This window comes from Garra rufa, chromosome 4 (assembly GCF_049309525.1).
Source record: "Garra rufa chromosome 4, GarRuf1.0, whole genome shotgun sequence".
In the NCBI taxonomy this organism is placed as follows: Eukaryota; Metazoa; Chordata; class Actinopteri; order Cypriniformes; family Cyprinidae; genus Garra; species Garra rufa.
In genome coordinates, this window is record NC_133364.1 from 54,727,849 (window position 1) to 54,733,848 (window position 6,000).

The 6,000-nt window shown below is 37.8% G+C and overlaps 1 protein-coding gene and 1 pseudogene across 1 annotated transcript in view; both read right to left on the bottom strand.

The window, feature by feature from the left end:
• Positions 1 to 6,000, bottom strand: part of LOC141334162 (uncharacterized) — a 181,307-nt gene that overhangs the window by 72,814 nt on the left and 102,493 nt on the right. The window lies entirely within an intron of this gene.
• On the bottom strand, positions 2,342 to 5,995 carry LOC141334169 (uncharacterized; annotated as a pseudogene).

Below are 6,000 nucleotides of genomic sequence, written 5' to 3' on the forward strand. Positions count from 1 at the left end.
AATAAATACACTGTTAATTATTTGACTGTAAATTTATCATTTTTACAGTAAATTATTGTGAAATGACAGCTGTATACTTTGACTTCACAGTAACTATGCCGTCGCAATACTGTGATTTAGCAGTAAGCTGCTGTAGAAAGAGAAGAGAGTGAGGGAGAGAAAGAAGAAAATGAAGATATTTTTAGAGTTGTCTAACTCCTCCATAGGCTTCTTAGGGTTTGAAACTTGCTGGCCCAGAAAAATGTTTTAAAGACATCTTTAATATAGTCCAAGTGACTACAGTGGCTTAATCTTAAGTTTATCAAGTGACGAGAATACTTTGTGCGTAAAAAAAAAAAAACACAGAAGCGCTACACTGTTATACTACATGAATTCACCCGAGGCCCAGAGAGAAGGAAATGAATAGTGGAATAAAGTCATTATTTTTGTTTTTGTTTTTTGCGCACAAAAAGTATTCTCGTCGCTTGATAAACTTAAGATTGAGCCACTGTAGTCACTGGGACTATATTAACGATGTCTTCAATACATTTTCTGGGCCAGCAAATTTCAGTCCCTTGGGAGCCTATGGAGGAGTTAGACAACTCTCAAATTTAATCAAAAATATCTTCATTTGTGTTCCGAAGATGAATGAAGGTCTTTCGGGGTTGGAACAACATGAGGGTGAGTAATTACTGACAGATTTTTCATTTTTGGGTGAACTAACCCTTTAAGCAAAAATTGTATGATAAATTGCATAGTAATGCAACACAGTAGCAAGTAATGTAAATTTACACTTAAAACTATTCTAAAGTACTGTAAATTTGACGTTTTTAGACGTCAAGGCATGTTAAATTCAAATAAACGTAAAAACAATGAATTTTACACACTTATTTTGCAGTCTGTCTAAACTCTACATTGAATCAGAAGACACTATAGAACACATTGAAGGGATAGTTCACCCAAAAAATCTTTGGAATAGAAATTAAGATATTTTAAGAAATCAGAGAGCTTTTTGTATCCTCCATGGACAGCAATTATTTTACTTTCAAGGCCCGGAAAGGTAGTAAAGATTGTTAAAATAGTCCATATGTCTACAGTGGTTAAGCCTTAATGTTATGAAGCAACGAGAATACTTTTACTGCACAGAAACAAAACAAAACAAAATAGAATATCGACTATATTCAACAATTTTTTCCTTTCTGTGCCAGTGTCCGATGCTGTTGACGTGATGTGTTCTCGATCATGCATGTGATTGCATTGTGCACAAAAAGTATTCTCGTCGCATCATAACATTGAGGTTGAACACTGTAGTCACATGGACTATTTTAACGATGGTTTTACTACCTTTCTCGGACTTGAAAATGGTTATAACATTGCAGTCTATAGGTGGGATCAGAAAGCTCTCGGATTTCTTAAAATGTTCTTAATTTGTGTAGAACAAAATTCTTGTGTTTGGAACATCATGAGGGGGTGTAATTAATGACAGATTTTTTAATTTTGGGTGAACTAACCCTTTAATCGCTTCAGTAAACTTCTTACTGCATAACTACCTAGCTTAAAGGAACATGCCGACTTTTTGGGACTTTATCTTATTCACCGTATCCCCCAGGGTTAGATAAGTCCATACATACCCTTCTCATCTCCGTGCGTGCTTTAACTCTGTCTGACGCACAAGCCGCTAGACTAGCTTAGCACAAAAACTGGAGGTAAACGGCTCCACCTAGCAATAGCACACTGCTCCCAATAAGTGACACAATAACGCCAACATTTTCCTATTTACATGTTGTGATGTGTACGAATAACAAGGTCACATGAGACACAGACATCTTCTAACCGTATACATACTAGGAACTATATTCTCAGAAGGCGAAGCACTGCTACTTCTGCGGAGTGATTTACTCCAATTCTGAGCAAACTCTCTGCTCCTCAACACGGGGCTTCTCAGGTGCTGCGAGCAAATCACTCCCCAAGTAGCAGTGCTTCACCTTCTGAGAATATAGTTTCCAGTATGTATACGGTTAGAAGATGTCTGTGTCTCATGTGACCTTGTTATTTGTTCACGCTGTGACTATACAAATCACAACATGTAAATAGGAAAATGTTGGCGTTATTTTGTCACTTATTGGGAGCAGTATGCTATTGCTAGCTGGAGCCGTTTACCTCCAGTTTTTGTGCTAAGCTAGGCTAACGGTGGGTGCGTCAGACAGAGTTACGGCACGCACGGAGATGAGAAGGGTATGTATGGACTTATCTAACTCTGGGCGATACGGTGAATAAGATAAAGTCCCAAAAAGTCAGTTTGTTCCTTTAACACAGATACACTGTTTTGTTAGTCCGTTCTGAAATTGGAACATAGCTTACATTAGATTGACATCCATTCGAAGTCAATGAGCTTTCTGATCAGAGTGCAGACTTGCTGGTTCATGTGACCTCTCTGCCTCTTAGATTTTGTACCCGTCGCTGGGTTGATGCCCAAGAAGCACCTATGAACAAAAAGACAAAGAAGAAAGCTGTTAGTTTAATTCAAGTGGGATGAAAAAGTTGTCCGTTCCCAGTCACCCCCTTTAGTGGGTCACTGCTGTTGCAGTACAGAGTCAAACTAAAGTTAGCTCAGTTTTAGCAAGGTGACATTACTTAAAAAAAAAAACAAACTGAACTGAAAAACATTTCCATCACACAGTCAGGAATAGACCTTCAACAAAATAGAGGTGTGTGATTTACCCAGGCAAAGCATTCGCACACAACAATTTACATAATTGACATGCACTGTTTGCAGAGGATGGAGTAAGAGCCTGTTGCCTGTCCATCTCCCTATGGCTGTTTCTACTTGTACTCTTCCTCCTAGAATTATTACCCGTTCACAGATGATGTGATAAACACATTTCATTTCTTATATCTTTTTCACAATAAAGCACACAGTTGTTTTCTAATTGTTTCTGACTTTTTTTAAGCTTTGTCTCTGGTCTAATCTGGTCTGTTGGTAAACAACCAAGTTGTTTAATTGGGGAGTGATAGCAGATTGTTTATGTTGACTTCAGGGAGAGAGACAACTTTTTGTTTACATTTAGATCCTTTAAATGAAATTAATACATGAGCATCATACTACTCACTATCAGGTTATCTTTTTAACAGATTTTTTTTGTATATAAAGGGACTATATGAAACGTTGTTTGTGGTGCTCAAAGTGCAAAAAAACACATTTGAAAAACTCAACAGCAATGTCTCTTTCCAGAAATTATGGCCTGGTTTACTTAAAATAATCCAGACCTTATTGTAAGCAGTTTCATGTAGGAACTATCGGTTGAAAGAAAATAGTTACTACATGAAACTGTTCACAACAAATCCGTGGATGACTTGACAGAATACATTCAAAATGAGGAAGACATCAACATTACCTTGAACAATCAAGCGAGGGGTGCTGGGTAGCATCACAGTCCCTTCTACATCCGTGGCTGTGGCACAAGGCTGCAAAAATAAGAGTAGAATAAGATTCAACAGTTAATAATCTGTACCTATAGTAGCTATATTTGCGAACAAATCTTCCCTTGGCCCCCATTGATTTATCTTAGATTAGGCAGTGCACATTTGGTAAAGTTTAGAATGTGATCATGACCATGTCACTGGTTTCTTTGGACTGATGAGCAGTTGGCACCTGTATGAATGGTGAAGTGGAGAGTGAAGCGCTTTGTGTGGTCAGAAAACTAGAAAGATGCAGTCATATTACCATTTACAAAAAAACAACAGACCTACTGCTTATGTTAATGTGAGAGCGAAAATATACTTACATCAACATCAAGCACAATAGCATCCTTGGCCTCTTTGAAGTACGCCATCAGAAGGAGAAGAATGCATGAAGGCTTGTCTGAAGCCTCCGGTTCAAAACAAGCCAAAACATCTTTCACGCCTTGATGACAGTTGACTTCTTGGCAGAACTTCAGAATGGTGTTGACTTTGTTCTCCAGGGCCTCTCGAAACTTCACGAGAATGGAGACATCGGTCAGAAGCGTAAAGTGGGAACATATACCTGAATATAATGGAGTAGAAGTGCTGCTGAATCGTTGTTGTAATTATATACAGGTGCTCTTTGGGGGCTTCAGGTACATTGTGTGTGTTGCATGGGTGGAATATGGCCTCAAAAACGAGCGAGTGGATTTTTGCCAGTATAGGCTCATTGATCTCACTCTGCTGTTCAAACAACTTATAACAGTGAATCTTACGTAATATGACCCCTTTAACTCATTATTGTAACAAAACAAAATAAAGATATTGTGGACAATGACCCTGAAGAAAGACCTGTGTTTGTCGCAGCCCGTTAGTCTGTTACATACATACTGCCATGTAAAATAAAGGAATTTTTATAGCTTTGGATTGTTTTTGAAAGAGATGTGCATTTTACATTTCGGATGATTGAGACTATACTCCACCCATGCAATGAGCTTCACAAGATGGAATAGGGAAAAAATACCTCTTGGTGAAAAGAGAAAAGGCCATTCCTCCTTTACAACTGCAATGGCTGGCGCAGGTACACTATTAAGATAGCGTCGCTGGATGATATAGGTCTTCTCCATCAGAGGTTCAGCTCTCTCAGCACCACTCATGCCTTCCTCTGAGTAGATGTTGAGGAGATGACTTTTGATGCCATCTAATGATTCCTCAGTTTCGCCAAATGGAACTTCCACAGGACACCACCTTACACAGCCGTACTGATCTACAGGGCCTCTTGTCATGCCTCTGCCTTCATCTGGTACCTGACTTTGCGCCCTCTCTCTGCGTCGTCTCACTAGAGTATTGTTCCTGGTTTTATATTCCACCCTAGTTTTTATTTGCTGCAGAAAAGAATAACAACCATCTCCAAGGATGTCTCCATTTTTTTGCAACGTCAGCAAAACATTTCAGATGGCTCCTTACAATGCTTTGAGCAATGTTGTGACACATTGTTCTGTTTGGGTTAGGGTCATGATCCAACATCTGATCAACCACTGCCCTAACCATATCTTTTCTATCGCTTGGTGATGGTCTTGTTTTATTTGTCAGTGCCTTTCGAATAGCTGCTGGCATCCTATCCCAGTTGACCTCGAAGGCTACATGCCATGGTCTGCCAAGCGGCAAGGATGGAGATGAAATGGTGTCTTGAGTGCATGGGAAGTTGGAAGGAGTGTTTTAGGAGCTGGGTTCAACGGTTGGAGTGACAGGAACCAGTTCCAGTTGAACTATTGCGAGTCCTACAAATAAGAGAACAGATTATTACATGAAGGGAGAGAGAAAGTACTCCATCTGTGTTTGATTATCGCTCTGAATTCGATCTGGATGTAGTCTTTGACAATAAAAATGTATTTTCTTATTTTTGCTCATGTTTTTTTTTTTTAAATGAAATTTAGTAGCAAAATCCTCAATTCCCTAAAACTCCACTAAAATTTCCTTTGTCCACTAATAATTGTTGACACACAGGGTCTTTGTTTTGATTCGTTTAATTTATTATTCATAAAGATTAAATATGACAATTAACTTTAGTATTTATTGTTATTTGTTGTATAATCGCTAATAATAATAATAATAAAAAAAAACTTTGGGTAAGAAATTGTTTAATTTGGGCAGATTTCTAACCCACTTGACTGACCGAGTAGATGCTATATTCATGCTATATTTACACTTATGTAATGCTGCCTTTCTTCAAAAATGTTTTTTTTTTTTTTTTTACTTAATTTTATGCATTATATGCATTATATTTTTTAACTTTATTTTTTATTCTATTAAATTTTATTCAACTTTAGATTATTCAACTTTTTAATGGGAAAGTTATCTATATAGTTATCTATATAGTTATATAGTTACCTTTAAAGCCATTCAGTAACTTTCGACACTGAATAGGTCGAAGGTATTTCTCTATATCTTTTTCTTGAACCAAAGCAAGGTCTTCCTTGTTTTCCACACCAAGCTCTTGCAACCCATACAGCAGTGAAGTCAGAGTTTCTTCAGAGAGACCAGGTATGAATGACAGCACCACTTCTTTCATCATTACTT